General features: G+C 22.1%; 4 pseudogenes; 2 read left to right on the forward strand and 2 right to left on the reverse strand.

The window, feature by feature from the left end:
- Positions 1-1,567: 1,567 nt before the first annotated feature.
- LOC123685823 lies at positions 1,568-3,207 on the forward strand (annotated as a pseudogene).
- A 367-nt stretch (positions 3,208-3,574) lies between these two features.
- On the reverse strand, positions 3,575-7,917 carry LOC123686636 (annotated as a pseudogene).
- Positions 7,918-17,783: 9,866 nt separating this feature from the next.
- On the reverse strand, positions 17,784-18,736 carry LOC123685824 (annotated as a pseudogene).
- Positions 18,737-21,072: 2,336 nt separating this feature from the next.
- On the forward strand, positions 21,073-22,712 carry LOC123685825 (annotated as a pseudogene).
- The last annotated feature ends 22 nt before the right edge of the window (positions 22,713-22,734 follow it).

Here is a 22,734-nt window from a genome sequence, read left to right on the forward strand (position 1 = left end):
TTGTAGTAGTTTTTTTAACTATAAGTGTTTGTGAAAGAGTTTTGGGATTATCTTTATTAGTGTCAATAATTCGTTCTTATGGAAATGATTATTTTAATTCATTAAATATTTTATGATAATATTAATAATATTAGTATTTATGATTCCTTTATGTTTTATAAATAAATTTTGATTAATTAAAAATTATTTAATTTTAATAAGAATTTGATTTTTTTCAAAAATTTCTTTTTTATTTTTTAGTTCATTAAATTTTTTTATAGGTATAGATTTTTTATCATATTTTTTGTTATTATTAAGGTTTTGAATTTCTTTTTTAATATTTATAGCTAGAGAAAAACTTTTTAATTTAAAAGATTTCAGTGAGTTATTTAGTATTTTATTATTATTATTATTGCTTTTTTTATTATTAACTTTTTCTTCTATAAATATATTTTTATTTTATATATTTTTTGAGGCTAGGTTAATTCCAATTTTGATTTTGATTTTAGGTTGAGGATATCAGCCTGAACGTATTCAAGCTGGAATATATATATTTTTTTATACAATTATAGCTTCTTTACCAATAATATTGTTTATTTTTATTTATTATTCAAAGTTTAAAACATTAGATTTGACTTATATTAATGTAAATTTATTTAGTTTTATTTTATATTTTATAATAATAATAGTATTTTTAGTTAAAATGCCGATATTTTTATTTCATTTATGATTGCCTAAAGCACATGTAGAAGCTTCAGTTGCTGGGTCTATAATATTAGCAGGAGTGATATTAAAGTTAGGAAGATATGGACTTATTCGATTTTTAACTATATTTATATATCTAGGAGTTAAGGTTAATTTTTTTTTAATTAATTTATCTTTAATAGGAGGGATTTTAGTTTCTTTAAGTTGTTTACGTCAAAGAGATATAAAATCTTTAATTGCTTATTCTTCAGTTGTTCATATAGGACTTTTATTGTCAGGTTTATTAACATTTAATTCTTGAGGAATTACTGGATCTTTAATAATAATATTAGCTCATGGCTGTTGTTCTTCAGGATTATTTGTTTTAGTAAATATAAATTATGAACGTATTGTTAGTCGAAGTATTTTTATTAATAAAGGTTTAATTAATATTGTACCTTTTTTATCTTTATGGTGATTTTTGTTAGTAATTAGAAATATAGCTGCACCACCTTCTTTAAATTTGTTAAGAGAAATTTTGTTAATTAATAGTTTAATTAATTATTCTCATATTTGTATATTTATATTAATAATTATAACTTTTTTGAGAGCTTCTTATAGTTTGTATTTATATTCTTTTAGTCAACATGGAAAATTTCACAGAAGATTATATTTTTTTGAATTAATTTCTTATCGAGAATTAATTTTATTACTCATACATTGGGTTCCTTTAAATTTAATTTTATTAAAAAGAGATTTATTTTTCTTTTACTTAAATAGTTTATATAAAATATTGATTTGTGGAGTCAATGAAGTTACTTTAACTTTAAGTAATATCTTTTTGTGTAATTTTTTCTAGATTAATACTTAGGTTTTTTTTTTTTTTTGTTTTAGATTATTTTTACTTAATACAGGAAAGGTTTATTTTATTGAGTGAAGAATTTTTAATTTAAATTCAATAGAAGTAGAAATATTAATTCTTTTAGATTGAATATCTTTATTATTTGTTTCTTTTGTTTTATTTATTTCTACCATAGTAATTTTTTATAGAAAATCTTATATATCTAAGGATTTATCTATTAATCGTTTTATTATACTAGTTTTTATATTTGTTCTATCTATATTATTAATAATTTTAAGTCCAAATTTAATTTCAATTTTATTGGGTTGAGATGGGTTAGGATTAGTTTCTTATTGTTTAGTAATTTATTATCAAAATGTAAAATCTTATTCAGCTGGTATATTAACAGCTTTATCTAATCCAGTAGGAGATGCAATATTAATAATTTCTATTGCTTGGATAATAAATTTTGGAAGATGAAATTTTATATTATATATTGATTATTATTATAGAGATAAAAGAATAATAATTGTAGGTTTGTTAATTATTATTGCTGCTTTAACTAAAAGTGCACAAATTCCTTTTTCAGCTTGATTACCAGCAGCTATAGCTGCTCCTACTCCTGTTTCAGCATTAGTACATTCTTCAACTTTAGTAACAGCAGGGGTTTATTTATTAATTCGATTTCATTTATTATTGGAAAATTATTCTTTTGTGTTAATATTCATTGGATTGATAACAATATTAATCTCAGGTTTAGCAGCTAATTTTGAATATGATTTAAAAAAAATTATTGCTTTATCAACTTTAAGTCAGTTAGGTTTAATAGTTACTATTTTAAGATTAGGTTTATATGAATTAGCTTTTTTTCATTTATTAATTCATGCTTTATTTAAAGCCTTATTATTTATATGTGCAGGTAATTTTATTCATTTAATAGGAGAATGTCAAGATATTCGTTTTATAGGAGGTTTAGTTTATAAAACTCCTATAACTGTAATATATTTTAATGTAAGAAATTTATCATTATGTGGTATTCCCTTTTTTTCTGGATTTTACTCAAAAGATTTAATTATAGAGGTTTATTCTATGATAAGATTAAATATTGTAATTTATTTAATCATATTAATTTCTTTAACATTAACAGTTTCTTATACAGTGCGTTTATTAAATTATTTAATATTTACAGATTATTGTGGGTTTAGAATAAATAGAACTGAAGAATTAAGAGATGAAATAGTTTATAGAATAGGATTTATATTTATTATTGTATTATTTTCAGGAACGGTTCTTATATGATTTATATTTAAGGATATCAATTTAGTTGTATTACCTTTTTTTATGAAAATTTTAATTTTAATTATAGTAATAATTGGGGTAATTATAGGTTTTGAGATTTCTTTATTAAAATTAAATTATAATTTAATTTTTTCTAATTTAATAAAAATTTTAATTTTTTTAGTATTAATATGGAATTTGCCTTATATTTCAACTTTTGGAATAAATTATTTTTTTATTAATTTAGGAATACTAAATTATAAATTTTTAGATCAGGGTTGATCAGAGTTCTTAGGAAGTCAGGGTTTATTTAAATTTTTTAAAAAAATTTCTGTTTTATTTCAGTATATTTTTAAAAATAGTTTAAAGATTTATATAATCATATTTTTAATTTGAATTATTTTGTTATTGATTTATATATTCTACTTAAATAGCTTAATAGAGCGCAATATTGAAGATATTGAGGTAAATTAAAATATTTTTTAAGTATTTATAAGAATTAATCTTTTTTTATAATGAAAATATAATGTTTTAGATAAACTATATAAATAGAAATATTAACAAATTGCTATATATTAAGTTAGAAGCTTGAATTTTTATATTTCTTTAATTGGAGAGTTTCTCATTGGAATCATTAACAGTGACTTACCTCTAGTTTGGTTTCAATTAAATAAGGAATTTAAATTCAAATTTTTAGGTCGAAACTAAAAGCAATATTTTGCTTCTTATTTAAGATAAACTGAAAAACAGTATTTTTTAAATGCAAATTAAATGTTAATTTAACTATTATCCTATAAAGATCAGTTTAAGGCTCCTTGTTTTCATTCATGGTATAAACCTAAAATTAAGATTGCTATGAATATAAAAAATATAATGCTAATAATTATAATATTAGAATATTTTATTCTATAAATAAAAGGGATAATAAGGGTAATTTCTACATCAAAAATTAAAAAAATTAAAGCGATTAAAAAAAAGTGAATTGAGAATGGTAGGCGTGCAGAATTTTTAGGGTCAAATCCGCATTCAAAGGGAGAACTTTTTTCTCGATCTTTAAATGTTTTTATTGAGATATAATTTGCAGTAATTATTAAAATTATTATAATTCTAAGAATTATTAAAATTAAAGATGAAATTAAGAATATTATCTATACTTTTAAAAGATTTTTTGATTGGAAATCAAATGTAATATTTATACTATATAGATATCTACCTCATCAATAAATAGATATATATAGGAATAGTCATACTACGTCTACAAAATGTCAATATCATGCTGCTGCTTCAAATCCAAAATGGTGATTGTTTCTAAAATGATTAAAGTTTAATCGAGTTAAACAAACTAAAAGAAAAATAGAACCAATAATAACATGTAAACCATGGAATCCTGTAGCTATAAAGAATGTTCTTCCATAAACTGAATCGGCTATAGAAAATGGGGCTTCTAAATATTCAATTCCTTGTAGTAAAGAAAAATATATTCCTAGAAAAACAGTAATAATTAATCTTTGAAATGTTTGATTAAAATTATTTTCTATTAATCTATGGTGGGCTCAAGTTACTCTTAGGCCTGATCTTAATAGAATAATAGTGTTTAATAATGGGATTTCATTAGGATTAAAGGTATTAATTCCTTTTGGAGGTCAAGCTATTCCTAGTTCGATAGAAGGAGATAATCTTATATGATAAAATCTTCAAAAAAAACTAACAAAGAAAAAAATCTCTGAGGTAATAAATAAAATTATTCCTCATCGTAAACCAAAAGATACTAAAAGAGTGTGGTTTCCTTGAAAGGTTCTTTCTCGAATTACATCTCGTCATCATTGAAATATAATTAGTAAAAGAATTATATTTCTTAAAATAAATAAATTAGAGTTAAAAAGATGGAATCATTTAATTATTCCTATTATTGCAGTTATAGCTCTAAAAGCTCCTAAAATTGGTCAAGGACTATAATCTACTAAATGAAATGGGTGATTTTTTATCATAATTATTTTCTCTAGAATAAAGAGTTCTAAGGATAGCAAAAACATAAGATTGAATTAAAGCTACTGCTGATTCTAATAAAATTAGTATAAATTGAATTATAATAATTAATAAAATAAGCAAATTTACTATAGGACCAGTGTTTCCTAAAAGAGTTAATAAAAGGTGTCCTGCAATTATATTAGCTGATAAACGAATAGCGAGAGTTCCAGGACGAATAATATTTCTAATTGTTTCAATACATACTATAAAAGGTATTAAAATAGAAGGAGTTCCTTGAGGCATTAGATGGGCAAATGAGTGATAAGTGTGACTAATTCAACTATTTAATATAAATCTTAACCATAAAGGTAAAGCTAGGGATAGAGTAAAAATTATATGACTTGAGGCTGTAAAAATGTAAGGAAATAACCCTATTAAGTTATTAATTATAATGAAGTAAAATAATACAATAAATATTAAAGTATTATTTTTTTTTGTAATGATTTTGAATTCTTTATGTAGAGTAATTAATATATTTTGAATTAAAAAGTTAAATCGATTAGGAATTAGTCAGAATATAGAAGGAATAAATAAAAAACTAATAATTATTCTTAGTCAATTTAAAGGTAATATAAAATAAGATGAAGGATCAAAAGAAGAAAAAAGATTTATTATCATTTTCAAGAAAGTTTTTTATTTAATAATTTAAAATTTTTTAAAGGAGATTTTTTATGAGAATAAAATATTTTAATGTTTAAAATAATAAATAAAAGTGTTATAAAAATATATAAGGAAAACCAATCCATAGGTATAGTTTGAGGAATTAAAAATTATTCTGAGAATGATTTTAGTTTGACAAACTAATGTTATAGGTTAACTAAATTTTTCATTAGAAGTAGTCGTTAATTACTATAAAGTGGTTTAAGAGACCAATACTTATCTTTCAGTCATCTAATGAAAAATTTTCTACCCATTTAATGAAATTTTGGGGAGAAATTCTTTCAATAGAAATAGGTATAAATCTATGGTTTGCTCCACAAATTTCTGAACATTGACCAAAAAAAATTCCAGTTTGATTTAAATTAAATCTAAGTTGATTTAATCGCCCTGGGGAGGCATCGACTTTTACTCCTGTTGAAGGAACTGTTCAAGAATGAATTACGTCAGAAGATGAAGTTAGAATTCGAATATGAGAAAGATATGGTAAAATAGTTCGATTATCAACTTCTAGTAATCGAAAATTAAAAAGTTGATTATTATTAATTAAATATGAATCAAATTCAAGATTTTTAAAATCTGTATATTCATAGGTTCAATATCATTGATGACCAATAGTTTTAATAGTAACTAAAGGGTTACGGATTTCATCAATTAAGTAAATTAATTTTAAAGAAGGAAAAGCAATAAAAATTAAAGTTAATGCTGGTATGATAGTTCAAATTGTTTCAATATTGTGTCCTTCTAATATAAAACGATGGTTATAATTATTTAATGTTAGTCTCATTATGGTATATGTTACAATACAAGTGATTATTATTAAGATTAAAAGGGCGTGATCATGAAAAAATCTTAATTGTTCCAGTAAATATGAAGCTCTGTCTAAAAATATATATGATTTTCAAGTCGCTATTTCTAAAAAAAGGTAAATCTTTATAATTGGGGTTTAAATCCAATGCACTAATCTGCCATATTAGAATTTTTGAGCTAAGATTGGTACTTCTGAATAAGAATGTTCATTAGGGGGAGAAAGTTGGAGTCATTCAATTAAAGAGGGTACATTAGAATTAAACTTTCTTAAACGTATTGAATAAAATCTTTCTCAAATAATTAAGATTATAAAGATTATTCTAAGAGAGGAAATTATAGATCCAATAGAAGAAATTTTATTTCATTTGTAATAAGCATCAGGGTAATCAGAGTATCGTCGAGGTATTCCTCTTAGTCCTAAGAAGTGTTGAGGAAAAAATGTTAAGTTTACCCCAATAAATATAATTAAAAATTGGATTTGTAATAATTTATTGTTAAGATTGAATCCTGTAATTAAAGGGAATCAATGGATAAATCCTGCTATAATGGCAAATACAGCTCCTATAGATAAAACGTAATGGAAATGAGCTACAACATAATAGGTATCATGTAAAATAATATCTATGGAAGAGTTAGCTAAAATTACTCCTGTTAATCCACCAATTGTAAATAAAAATAAAAATCCCAGGGTTCATAAAATTGAAGGTGTATAGTAAAATTGTATTCCATGTAAAGTTGCTAATCAAGAAAAAATTTTAATTCCAGTGGGTACTGCAATAATTATAGTAGCTGAAGTAAAATAAGCTCGAGTATCAACATCTATTCCCACTGTAAATATGTGATGAGCTCATACTACAAATCCTAGAAGTCCAATAGCTAATATAGCATAAATTATTCCTAAAGAACCAAAGGCAATTTTTTTCCCTCTTTCTTGTGTAATAATATGGGAAATTATACCAAATCCTGGGAGAATTAAAATATAAACTTCAGGATGGCCAAAAAATCAAAATAAATGTTGGTATAAAATTGGGTCTCCCCCACCGGTTGGATCAAAAAAAGAAGAATTTAAGTTTCGGTCAGTTAATAGTATAGTAATTGCTCCTGCAAGAACTGGTAGTGATAGTAATAAAAGAATTGCTGTAATAAGAACAGATCATACAAATAAAGGAGTTTTATCAAGTATTATACCAAATGGACGTATATTTATAATAGTTGAAATGAAATTTACTGCACCTAAAATTGAGGAAATTCCTGCTAAATGTAAACTAAAAATCACTAAATCTACTGAAGGCCCGTTATGTGTTAAATTAGAAGAAAGAGGAGGGTAAACAGTTCATCCTGTTCCTGCCCCTATTTCTACGATTGTTCTTAAAATTAAAAGAGTTAAAGCAGGGGGTAAAAGTCAAAATCTTATGTTATTTAATCGTGGAAATGCTATATCAGGAGCTCCAATTATTAAAGGAACTAATCAATTTCCAAAACCCCCAATTATAATAGGTATTACTATAAAGAAAATTATAATGAAAGCATGAGCTGTAACAATTATATTATAAATTTGGTCGTTTCCAATTAATCTTCCTCTAGTTCCTAATTCTAACCGAATTAAAATACTTAACGATGTTCCTACTATTCCTGCCCATATTCCAAATAAAAAGTATAATGTTCCAATATCTTTATGATTAGTAGAAAATAATCATTTATTCGATAAAGTGGCTGAATTAAAGCGTTAAATTGTAAATTTAATTATGAGTTTTCTCCTTTATTAAGCCTTATATTCAATTATGATTATAAATTGCAAATTTATAGGTGAATATTATTCTAAGGCTTAGAATAATTCTATTTTTAACTTTGAAGGTTACTAGTTTATTTAACTTAAATCCTTAATAAATTCTAAAAATTACAGTAAAAATGATTAATCCGTAAATATTCACTCAATTTAAAAAAATTACATAGTAAGAGTTAATATAATTAAATTTTTTATTTTCATTTAATTTTATTATTAAAGATTGAAGTATTAAGCGTATATAAATATATATACAAATTAAAGTAATAAAAATTATTATAAAAGATAGAAAATAAAAGTGATTTTCAATTAAAGTTTTTAGAATTAGTCACTTAGGAAAAAATCCTAAAAAGGGGGGGATTCCTCCTAGAGAAAAGAAATTTAAAAAAAAATAGAATTTTAAAGTTTTATTGTAATTCATATTATTTATAAGATCTTTAATGTTAAAGATTTTAAATTTATTAAAAATTAAGATTATATTTAAAGAAATAAAAGTATAAATTAAAAAGTATAATATTCATAAGGATTGATTTAATATTATTATTCTTAATATTCAACCAATATGGTTAATGGAAGATAAGGCAAGAATTTTTTTTAATCTGGTTTGGTTCCATGTTTTTACACTCCCTAAGGTTATACATATCAAAATAATCAAAATAAAGAATAGGTTTAATTTAAAATTATATATAATTAAAATTATTGGGGCAATTTTTTGTCAAGTTATTAATAATAATGCATTAGCTCATCTTAGTCCTTCTAGGACTTCTGGGTATCAAAAGTGAAAAGGGGCTGCTCCTATTTTTATAAGGATAGCTCTGTTAAACAAAAATATAGAAGTAGGTATTATTTGCTCGATAGAATTGATTAAAATAAATGAATTTAAAAAAGAAAATAAAACTAGAATTGATGCAGAAACTTGAACTAAAAAATATTTCAAGGAGGATTCAGAAGAATACTTAAAATTATCTAAATTTATAATAGGAATAAAAGCTAAGAGGTTCAATTCTAAACCAATCCAGATATTAATTCATGAATAAGCAGAAATAGAAATAAGAGTTCCTCTTATTATTAAAATTAAAAATATTAATTTTATAGTTTTAATTATAAAGAAAAGGGGTATACCTTTATAAATGGGGTATGAACCCATCAGCTTCTTTAGCTTATCTTTATATTCTAGTATAAGATGTACAAGAGTTTTTGAAACTCTAAGAAATAATTTAATTTTATTGAATATAATTACAAAAAAAAATTAACAATTAAAAATTTAACTTATTAAGTTAAATTTAAAATTTAATATTTTAACCTTAAATAAAAACTATTAAATTTTCATTAATTTAAGTGTACAAAAATTAATTCACAAAGTAAAAAATCCTATAAAATAGGATTATTTATATAAATATATTCGATAAATTTGAGTTGACTTTGGTCGTCCTACTTCAGGATCAATTTCAACATTCTAAACCAATCCTGAGGCTAAGTCCAACAATCAACACCAAACCCGATAAATTTGAGTTGATTTTAGTCGTCCTACTTCAGGATCAATTCCAATATTCTAAACCAATCCTGAGACTAAGCCCAACAATCAATACCAAATCCGATAAATTTGAGTTGATTTTGGTGCCCTACTTCAGGATCAATTTCAACATTCTAAACCAATCCTGAGACTAAGCCCAACAATCAATACCAAATCCGATAAATTTGAGTTGATTTTGGTGCCCTACTTCAGGATCAATTTCAACATTCTAAACCAATCCTGAGGCTAAGTCCAACAATCAACACCAAATCCGATAAATTTGAGTTGATTTTGGTGCCCTACTTCAGGATCAATTTCAACATTCTAAACTAATCCTGAGGCTAAGTCCAACAATCAGCACCAAATCCGATAAATTTGAGTTGATTTTGGTGCCCTACTTCAGGATCAATTTCAACATTCTAAACCAATCCTGAGGCTAAGTCCAACAATCAGCACCAAATCCGATAAATTTGAGTTGATTTTGGTGCCCTACTTCAGGATCAATTTCAACATTCTAAACCAATCCTGAGACTAAGCCCAACAATCAACATCAAATCCGATAAATTTGAGTTGATTTTGGTCGTCCTATTTCAGGATCAATTCCAATATTCTAAACCAATCCTGAGGCTAAGCCCAACAATCAATACCAAATCCGATAAATTTGAGTTGATTTTGGTGCCCTACTTCAGGATCAATTTCAACATTCTAAACCAATCCTGAGGCTAAGCCCAACAATCAACACCAAATCCGATAAATTTGAGTTGATTTTGGTCGTCCTACTTCAGGATCAATTTCAACATTCTAAACTAACCCTGAGGCTAAGTCCAACAATCAGCACCAAATCCGATAAATTTGAGTTGATTTTGGTGCCCTTCTTCAGGATCAATTCCAATATTCTAAACCAATCCTGAGGCTAAGCCCAACAATCAATACCAAATCCGATAAATTTGAGTTGATTTTGGTGCCCTACTTCAGGATCAATTTCAACATTCTAAACCAATCCTGAGGCTAAGCCCAACAATCAATACCAAATCCGATAAATTTGAGTTGATTTTGGTGTCCTACTTCAGGATCAATTTCAACATTCTAAACCAATCCTGAGGCTAAGTCCAACAATCAACACCAAATCCGATAAATTTGAGTTGATTTTGGTGCCCTACTTCAGGATCAATTTCAACATTCTAAACTAATCCTGAGGCTAAGTCCAACAATCAGCACCAAATCCGATAAATTTGAGTTGATTTTGGTCGTCCTACTTCAGGATCAATTTAACATTCTAAACCAATCCTGAGGTTAAGTCCAACAATCAACACCAAACCCGATAAATTTGAGTTGATTTTGGTGCCCTACTTCAGGATCAATTTCAACATTCTAAACCAATCCTGAGGCTAAGTCCAACAATCAACACCAAATCCGATAAATTTGAGTTGATTTTGGTCGTCCTACTTCAGGATCAATTTCAATATTCTAAACCAATCCTGAGGCTAAGTCCAACAATCAACGTTTAAGTTTTTAAAATTATTAGTTTTTGATTTTGAATAACTAAGAAACTGACTTTTAAATTTTTAAAATTTTTAAATATCACCTTATTAATAAATTTGTATAAGAATTCTATGGGGGGGGATCAATAGAATTCAATTTACAAAAATTTGAATAAATGGATTTATATTTAAAAATCAAAAAATTTTGTAATTAAAAATTATTCTTTCAATTTTATTTTCACAGAAAAGGTTTAAATTTTCTATAAAATAAATTTTCTGTTAGACTAGAAGAAGAATTTTTTCTAAAAGTTGATTTTTCTAACAAAATAGTTTGGAAAAAGAGATTTTATGATAAATCCTTTTTTCACATAAAAAATAATCGATCCCTGTAAAATTTTGTAATCCGAAGATTTTTTCCAAATTTCATCAAATTTCACGAAATTTGGCATTTTTTTCAAAAATTTCGGGGATGGAACTAGGGGTGGGTTGCACATGTTTCATCTCATCAAAATGACCCTTTCTTCAGGCGCCCTAATAGGAACTTCCTCATACATCGGTTTTTATATCCAAGTGTTATAATTGTTTTTTAGACAATAATGTCAATTTTAAAGATCAAATTTTTTGAAAAATTTCAAAAAAAAACGAAAAAAATGCAAAATTTTGCAATTTTTTGCATTTTTTGGGTCAAAATTTGGGCAAAAAAAAATGGCCTAAAATCGATACTTTATTAGCAGTATTAATTTAAATTTTGTCTTTTAATAGGGTTTTTCTCTTGGACCCTATGCCTTTTTAATTAAAGAATTTATTTATATATATCTATAATATTTAATAATTAATAATTACTTATTAATATATAATTATTTATATATAAGGGCGAAATATATCTTACATTGGATAGTACCATTAGTAATATTCTAGGTGCTAATTTTAATTAAATAGTTAAAATAAACATTTTTAAATATATAAAAACCGATTTAATATTGGTATCTTAAGGGATATATAATAGTACTCCCGAAAAAAAGAGAAAGAATATATAAAGTAAATCAGTATATAAAAACGAAGGTGAATTTCGAGAATTTCTATATTAATAAATATTTTATATATTAATAATATTTATAATATATATATAAAGAGTATAAATTATTAATAATTAATTTAACATTAAAATATTAACATTTTATTTATATAAGAATTAAATTATAATTAATCTATAATTATTAATAATATATTAAAAATTATTAGTTATTAATAAAGTTAATTTTTAATGAAAAATTCAAAATTAATGAAAAAAAAAAAAAAAAAACCTAAGTATTAATGAATTAAATTATCATTAAGAAATATTATTTCTAAAGTATTATGGTATTTATCATGAAGATGAAGTTATTCTTATTTTAACTAAATCTATTAAAAATTACGTGAAAAATAGATTTAGAAAAATAAAATTAATAAAGATTTCATAAAAAATTTAAATTAAAATATCTAACAAAAAAATGTAATTTTTAAATATTTGGTTAAATTTGTCTATTTTTTGGTTGTCTCGAATAATTTTTAATTTATTGGATAAAAAGTGATCTTAAAGGGTAAAAAAATGATTTGTTAGTAAAGTAAAGTTATTATGTCAATATTTTGATTTAAATTATAATTATTTTAAGTTTAATTATTACATAGTTAAAAAAATTATGTATGAAAATTTAGGATTTTCATAAAATTCGAGTAATTTTTGAAAATTTTATATAAATGCTTAAAAGGAAATCGCTCATAAAAAAAAAATCTATATTTTTTTGTTAGAAATTTAAATTTAAATAATTTTTAAAAATTGTGATATGGAAATTATCTAATAATTTTTTTTGAAAAAATTATTTGTTAGTGTAATAAAGTTATTTCGTTTAAAAATTTTGTGAAAAATTGTTAAAAATTTATCAAAATTTATGGATTTTTGAAAATTTTGATGATTAGGGGAGGAATTTTTTTTTTCATTTTTCATAAATTTGATTTTTATATAATTTTGAAAATTTTTAGAATAGGTTAATTTAAATATTTTAATAAAAATAGAAAATGTTTAGTTTCGGGGGGAACTAAATTAATAAATTTAAATTTAAATTTATTTTGAATTTTAAAAAATTTAATTTTTGATTATTTTATTTTATAATAAAATTATAATTTATTTTTTTAAAATTATTGTATTTATCAAGAATTTTTTAAATCCGATAATTTAAAATATTTTTGATATTTGGTAGGCTTCAGTTTATTACAAAATTTATTTTATTAAAATTAAATTTGAATAAAGCTATAACAGTCGGCAATAAGAATTGTTACAATTTATATTGTTTAGTATTGGATTTAGTGAGTAGGGTAGCACTAAATTTAAGGGTATAACTTGTAAATCCTTGGGGGAAAATTTTTTAATTTAGAGTTAAAAAGTTTAAGGTTTGGTTATTATCTAAGGGGACGTTTTTGACGGGAGGAAGTTACAAAGATTTGTTAACATAAAGTTTTTATAATTATAATTTATTTTTTAAAAATTATTGTATTTATTAAGAATTTTTTAAATCCGATAATTTAAAATATTTTTGATATTTGGTAGGCTTCAGTTTATTACAAAATTTATTTCATTAAAATTAAATTTGAATAAAGCTATAACAGTCGGCAATAAGAATTGTTACAATTTATATTGTTTAGTATTGGATTTAGTGAGTAGGGTAGCACTAAATTTAAGGGTATAACTTGTAAATCCTTGGGGGAAAATTTTTTAATTTAGAGTTAAAAAGTTTAAGGTTTGGTTATTATCTAAGGGGACGTTTTTGACGGGAGGAAGTTACAAAGATTTGTTAACATAAAGTTTTTATAATTATAATTTATTTTTTAAAAATTATTGTATTTATTAAGAATTTTTCAAATCCGATAATTTAAAATATTTTTGATATTTGGTAGGCTTCAGTTTATTACAAAATTTATTTTATTAAAATTAAATTTGAATAAAGCTATAACAGTCGGCAATAAGAATTGTTACAATTTAAATTGTTTAGTATTGGATTTAGTGAGTAGGGTAGCACTAAATTTAAGGGTATAACTTGTAAATCCTTGGGGGAAAATTTTTTAATTTAGAGTTAAAAAGTTTAAGGTTTGGTTATTATCTAAGGGGACGCTTTTGACGGGAGGAAGTTACAAAGATTTGTTAACATAAAGTTTTTAAAATTATTAGTTTTAATAATTTAATTTTTTAAATTTAATTTAATTATTATTATTTCTAAATAAAGTTAATTTTTTTTTGTTTGAAATAAATTTTAACTAAATGTAGTCTTTTTTGGGTTTTAGTTAATTAGATATTTGATTATGGTATTAGATATATATATTCATTCAAGATTTATATGAATATTGTTTTAAATTTAATAAATTAGTAGTGTATATTTTTAATTATTAAAAAAATTTAGAATTAGTGATAAGATTTAGTATTTGCAATTTTTGTGCCAGCAGCAGCGGTTATACAAAAAATATAATATATATTTATTAGCTTTAATTAATAGAATTAAAAATTAAAAAAGAAATTTTAAGTTTTAAGGTGAAATTTTAATTTATTAATATTTTTAATTATGTTTTTTTGAGGTTAAGAAATTATTATAATAAACTAGGATTAGATACCCTATTATTAATTAAGTAAATTATAAAGTTAAGTGATTAATAGTTAAGTTCTTTAAAGCTAAATGATTTGGCGGTATTTTTACTTTTCAGAGGAACCTGTTCTATAAACGATAATCCACGATTAAAATTACTTTAGTTAGAAACTTTTATATCGTCGTTGTTAAATATTTTTTTAGAAATTAATATTTAGATATTTTTTAAAAATTTAAATCAGATCAAGGTGAAGTTTATATTAAAGTAGAAATGGGTTACATTAAATTATATTTATGGATTTATATATTTTAAAAGTTTTATGAAATTGGATTTGATTGTAATTAAATATTTTTATTTTTAATGATTTAGTACTAAAATATGCACATATTGCCCGTCGCTTTCATCTAATATGGAATAAGTCGTAACATAGTAGATTTACTGGAAAGTGATTCTAGAATGTCAGTTTAGAGCTTGAATAAGCATCTTATTTACATTAAGAAGATAATAAATAATTTAAATTGAATTTTAAAATTTATTTAATTAATATATATATATATATATATATATATATATATATATATAATTTTATTAAATAATTAGTATTTTTATTAGATTAAGAAAAATTTTATTTTATGATAGATTAATAGTACTGAAAAGGAAAATTATATAAATTTATAAAAGAAACAATATTGTGTACCTTGTGTATCAGGGTTTATTAAAAATTTAATATTTATATATTTATCTCGAATTTAAAAGAGCTATACAGTTATAAATATTATTGTTTAATAAATATTTATAATAATTATATAGTAATGAAACGTTATTCGTTTTTAAATATATCTAGTTTTTTAAGAAAAGAATTTAATTCATTATAAAAATTATAAAAATTTAATTTTTAATTTTTTGAATTTTTATTTTAATAGTTTTAGGGATAAGCTTAAAATTAAATTATTATAATTAAATATTATAAATTAATAATTTATAGAATTAGAAATTTTTACTATTTGAAGTTTGTTAAAATTTGTTATTTAATTAAAAATATTTATATATTAATTTAATTTTTTTATTAAAGTAAATTTAATAATAAAAATTATATTGAAATAATGATAAAATTAGTATTAATTATTTTGTAAAAATATAAGTAATTACGAAAGGTATAATTAAGTAATTAGGCAAAAATATCTTTCACCTGTTTAATAAAAACATCTCTTTTTGATTATAATTTAAAGTAGGACCTGCCCACTGAATAAAATTTGAAGGGCCGCAGTATTTTGACTGTGCAAAGGTAGCATAATCATTAGTTTTTTAATTGAAAGCTTGTATGAATGGTTTGATGAGAAGATAACTTTCTAAATTTTATTATTTAAAAATTTTATTTTTAAGTTAAAAAGCTTAAATTTTTTTAAAAGACGAGAAGACCCTATAGAGTTTAATTTATAAAAGATTTTTAATTTAAAGAATTATAAAATTTAAAATTTTTGTTAAATTTGATTGGGGTGATAAAAAAATTAGATTAACTTTTTTAATTTTAACCATTAATTTATGAAAAATTGATCCATTTTTATGATTAAAAGAATAAATTACCTTAGGGATAACAGCGTTATTTTTTTTTAGAGTTCAAATCGAAAGAAAAGATTGCGACCTCGATGTTGGATTAAAGTTAAATTTAGGTGTAGAAGCTTAAATATTTGGTCTGTTCGACCATTAAAACTTTACATGATCTGAGTTTAAACCGGTGTAAGCCAGGTTGGTTTCTATCTTTAATAATTTAATAAATTTTAGTACGAAAGGACCAAGTTTATGATTTAAAATTTTATAAATGAATAAAATTATTATTTTGGCAGATTAGTGCGTTAGATTTAGAATCTTTATAAGTATTTTATACAAATAATAATTGATATAATTTTAATTTTGATAATTTTTATTTTAATAATTATTTGTATTTTAGTTAGAGTAGCTTTTTTAACTTTATTAGAACGTAAGTTATTAGGGTATATTCAAATTCGAAAAGGCCCTAATAAAGTAGGTTTTTTAGGAATTTTACAGCCTTTTAGTGATGCAATTAAATTATTTAGAAAAGAAATAATTTTTCCTTATATGGCTAATATTTTAATTTATATTATATCACCAGTTTTTAATTTAATTTTAGCATTAATATTATGAATTAGAATACCTTTTTATTGTTATTTATTTAAGTTTAATTTTTCTGTATTGTTTTTTTTTGTAATTTCTAGTTTTAGTGTGTATACAATTATATTATCGGGTTGATCTTCAAATTCGATTTATTCTTTATTAGGAAGGCTTCGTTCTGTTGCTCAAGTAATTTCTTATGAAGTAAGAATATTTTTAATTTTATTATCATTTTTAGTGTTAATTATATCTTTAAATTTAATAGATTTTATTTTTTATCAAAAATATGTTTGATTTGTTATATTTAATTTTCCTCTAAGAATAATATGATTTATTTCAAGATTAGCTGAAACTAATCGAACTCCTTTTGATTTTTCTGAGGGTGAATCAGAGTTAGTTTCAGGATTTAACGTTGAATATAGAAGTTTTGGATTTGCTTTTATTTTTATGGCTGAATATTCTAATATTATTTTTATAAGAATAATAAGAAGGTTGATTTTTATAGGAGGAGATTTTTATTCTATTATATTTTTTTTAAAATTATTATTTTTTTCTTTTATATGAATTTGGGTTCGAGGGACTTTACCTCGTTATCGATATGATAAATTAATATATTTATCTTGAAAGGTTTTTTTGCCTGTTTCTTTGAATATGCTTATATTAAATTTTAGATTAAGATTATTATTTATAGTATTAATTATATAGTTAATTAAATTTTGTATAAATCAATAGAAATTTAAATTCTTTCTTATATTTTCAAAATATATGCTTTTCAAGCTCATTGATTAATTAAATATTCATCAGTCTCAAATTTTGTAAATAATTGAGTTTAATATAAAGTATATGAAATAGATTAAGGTAAAAATTTGTCCTATGAAAATAAAAGGATTTTCAACTGGTTTAGCTCCGATTCATGTTAAAATTATAACTGTAACGATAAAATTTCAAAATATAATTTTATTAATATAATAAAAGCTGTTTCTTTTCATTATTTTGAAATTAATAAAAGGTATAAAATAAAGAATAGCAATTGATATTACTAAAGCAATTACACCTCCAAGTTTATTGGGAATAGAGCGAAGAATTGCATAAGCAAATAAAAAATATCATTCTGGTTGAATATGAGGAGGGGTGGAAAGAGGATTAGCTGGGATAAAATTATCAGGATCTCTTAATATATAAGGATATAGAATAATAATATTTAAAATAAAAAATATTATAATGAGAAAACCTAAAATATCTTTAAAGGAGAAATATGGATGAAAACTAATTTTATCTAGATTAGAATTAGATCCTAAAGGATTACTAGAGCCAGAGTTATGTAAAAATAGTAAATGAATTATAATTAAAGCTGAAATAATGAAAGGTAAAATAAAATGAAATGAATAAAATCGGTTTAATGTAGCATTGTCAACAGCAAAACCTCCTCATAGTCAAATAACGATAGAATTTCCTAGGTAAGGGATTGCAGAAACTAAATTTGTAATTACAGTTGCTCCTCAAAAAGATATTTGCCCTCAGGGAAGAACATAACCTAAAAAGGCTGTAGCTATAGATATAAATAAAATAGTAGTTCCTGTCATTCAAGTTTCTGTAAGTTTGTAAGAACCAAAATATAAGCCTCGCCTAATATGTAAATATAAACATATAAAAAATAAAGAGGCTCCATTTGCATGAATAGTTCGTATTAACCATCCTATATTTACGTCTCGACAAATATGAGTCACTCTATTAAAAGCTAAATCTACGTTTGCACAATAATGTATAGATAAAAATAATCCTGTAATAATTTGTATTATTAAACACAAGCCTAATAAAGATCCAAAATTTCATAAATATGAAATATTTCTTGGTGTAGGTAGATCGATTAAAGAGTTGTTAATAATTTTCGTTAAAGAATTAATTTTTCGTATTGGTATTTTCATATTTAAATTGACGTAACGGTCCAAATTTTACTTTAGTAATTTTTACAACTGCAATTATTGAAATTAATAAATAAAAAATCAAAATTAAAAATATGTTAGAATTTGGGTAATTTAAAAATTTATTTAAATTTAAATAAAAATTTCTAATTAAATCTATTTTATGTAAAATTTCATTATTAATATTTTGATTTATTAAATATAGATTTATATTATTTATAAATATAGTAATTATAAATAAACTAATTATAATAAATATAATATATTTATTAAATTTAAATTTTTCATTAGAGGCAGTTCTTGTTATATAAATAAATAAAATTAGTAAACCTCCAATTATAATTAATATTAAAATATATGAAAATCAAAAGTTTGATCTTATTAATCCTATAATGATACAAGTTATAATTGTATAAGTTAAAATAAGTAGTCCTAAGGATAGGGGGTGGGTAAGAAAAATTGCCAAAAAATTTAAAAATGTTAAAATTAAGATTTCAGAGGGTAGTTTAATAAAAAATATTAATTTTGGAGATTAAAGATATATTTGTTTTCCTCTGATATTTTAAAAGATTAAATCTTAAAGCTGGTTTACAAGACCAGTATTTTTTTTAAATTATTAAAATATGGAAATAATTTTTTTAAGTATGTTTATTTTTAGAATTTTAAATTTTTTTATTAATCGAAAACATTTATTAATAACATTACTTAGATTAGAATTAGTAATTTTAACTTTATTTATAATAATATATTTTTATTTATCTTATTTTAGTTATGAATTTTATTTTGTAGTAGTTTTTTTAACTATAAGTGTTTGTGAAAGAGTTTTGGGATTATCTTTATTAGTGTCAATAATTCGTTCTTATGGAAATGATTATTTTAATTCATTAAATATTTTATGATAATATTAATAATATTAGTATTTATGATTCCTTTATGTTTTATAAATAAATTTTGATTAATTAAAAATTATTTAATTTTAATAAGAATTTGATTTTTTTCAAAAATTTCTTTTTTATTTTTTAGTTCATTAAATTTTTTTATAGGTATAGATTTTTTATCATATTTTTTGTTATTATTAAGGTTTTGAATTTCTTTTTTAATATTTATAGCTAGAGAAAAACTTTTTAATTTAAAAGATTTCAGTGAGTTATTTAGTATTTTATTATTATTATTATTGCTTTTTTTATTATTAACTTTTTCTTCTATAAATATATTTTTATTTTATATATTTTTTGAGGCTAGGTTAATTCCAATTTTGATTTTGATTTTAGGTTGAGGATATCAGCCTGAACGTATTCAAGCTGGAATATATATATTTTTTTATACAATTATAGCTTCTTTACCAATAATATTGTTTATTTTTATTTATTATTCAAAGTTTAAAACATTAGATTTGACTTATATTAATGTAAATTTATTTAGTTTTATTTTATATTTTATAATAATAATAGTATTTTTAGTTAAAATGCCGATATTTTTATTTCATTTATGATTGCCTAAAGCACATGTAGAAGCTTCAGTTGCTGGGTCTATAATATTAGCAGGAGTGATATTAAAGTTAGGAAGATATGGACTTATTCGATTTTTAACTATATTTATATATCTAGGAGTTAAGGTTAATTTTTTTTTAATTAATTTATCTTTAATAGGAGGGATTTTAGTTTCTTTAAGTTGTTTACGTCAAAGAGATATAAAATCTTTAATTGCTTATTCTTCAGTTGTTCATATAGGACTTTTATTGTCAGGTTTATTAACATTTAATTCTTGAGGAATTACTGGATCTTTAATAATAATATTAGCTCATGGCTGTTGTTCTTCAGGATTATTTGTTTTAGTAAATATAAATTATGAACGTATTGTTAGTCGAAGTATTTTTATTAATAAAGGTTCAATTAATATTGTACCTTTTTTATCTTTATGGTGATTTTAGTTAGTAATTAGAAATATAGCTGCACCACCTTCTTTAAATTTGTTAAGAGAAATTTTGTTAATTAATAGTTTAATTAATTATTCTCATATTTGTATATTTATATTAATAATTATAACTTTTTTGAGAGCTTCTTATAGTTTGTATTTATATTCTTTTAGTCAACATGGAAAATTTTACAGAAGATTATATTTTTTTGAATTAATTTCTTATCGAGAATTAATTTTATTACTCATACATTGGGTTCCTTTAAATTTAATTTTATTAAAAAGAGATTTATTTTTCTTTTACTTAAATAGTTTATATAAAATATTGATTTGTGGAGTCAATGAAGTTACTTTAACTTTAAGTAATATCTTTTTGTGTAATTTTTTCTAGATTAATACTTAGGTTTTTTTTTTTTTTTTTTTGTTTTAGATTATTTTTACTTAATACAGGAAAGGTTTATTTTATTGAGTGAAGAATTTTTAATTTAAATTCAATAGAAGTAGAAATATTAATTCTTTTAGATTGAATATCTTTATTATTTGTTTCTTTTGTTTTATTTATTTCTACCATAGTAATTTTTTATAGAAAATCTTATATATCTAAGGATTTATCTATTAATCGTTTTATTATACTAGTTTTTATATTTGTTCTATCTATATTATTAATAATTTTAAGTCCAAATTTAATTTCAATTTTATTGGGTTGAGATGGGTTAGGATTAGTTTCTTATTGTTTAGTAATTTATTATCAAAATGTAAAATCTTATTCAGCTGGTATATTAACAGCTTTATCTAATCGAGTAGGAGATGCAATATTAATAATTTCTATTGCTTGGATAATAAATTTTGGAAGATGAAATTTTATATTATATATTGATTATTATTATAGAGATAAAAGAATAATAATTGTAGGTTTGTTAATTATTATTGCTGCTTTAACTAAAAGTGCACAAATTCCTTTTTCAGCTTGATTACCAGCAGCTATAGCTGCTCCTACTCCTGTTTCAGCATTAGTACATTCTTCAACTTTAGTAACAGCAGGGGTTTATTTATTAATTCGATTTCATTTATTATTGGAAAATTATTCTTTTGTGTTAATATTCATTGGATTGATAACAATATTAATCTCAGGTTTAGCAGCTAATTTTGAATATGATTTAAAAAAAATTATTGCTTTATCAACTTTAAGTCAGTTAGGTTTAATAGTTACTATTTTAAGATTAGGTTTATATGAATTAGCTTTTTTTCATTTATTAATTCATGCTTTATTTAAAGCCTTATTATTTATATGTGCAGGTAATTTTATTCATTTAATAGGAGAATGTCAAGATATTCGTTTTATAGGAGGTTTAGTTTATAAAACTCCTATAACTGTAATATATTTTAATGTAAGAAATTTATCATTATGTGGTATTCCCTTTTTTTCTGGATTTTACTCAAAAGATTTAATTATAGAGGTTTATTCTATGATAAGATTAAATATTGTAATTTATTTAATCATATTAATTTCTTTAACATTAACAGTTTCTTATACAGTGCGTTTATTAAATTATTTAATATTTACAGATTATTGTGGGTTTAGAATAAATAGAACTGAAGAATTAAGAGATGAAATAGTTTATAGAATAGGATTTATATTTATTATTGTATTATTTTCAGGAACGGTTCTTATATGATTTATATTTAAGGATATCAATTTAGTTGTATTACCTTTTTTTATGAAAATTTTAATTTTAATTATAGTAATAATTGGGGTAATTATAGGTTTTGAGATTTCTTTATTAAAATTAAATTATAATTTAATTTTTTCTAATTTAATAAAAATTTTAATTTTTTTAGTATTAATATGGAATTTGCCTTATATTTCAACTTTTGGAATAAATTATTTTTTTATTAATTTAGGAATACTAAATTATAAATTTTTAGATCAGGGTTGATCAGAGTTCTTAGGAAGTCAGGGTTTATTTAAATTTTTTAAAAAAATTTCTGTTTTATTTCAGTATATTTTTAAAAATAGTTTAAAGATTTATATAATCATATTTTTAATTTGAATTATTTTGTTATTGATTTATATATTCTACTTAAATAGCTTAATAGAGCGC

This window comes from Harmonia axyridis, chromosome X (assembly GCF_914767665.1).
Source record: "Harmonia axyridis chromosome X, icHarAxyr1.1, whole genome shotgun sequence".
Lineage (NCBI taxonomy): Eukaryota > Metazoa > Arthropoda > Insecta > Coleoptera > Coccinellidae > Harmonia > Harmonia axyridis.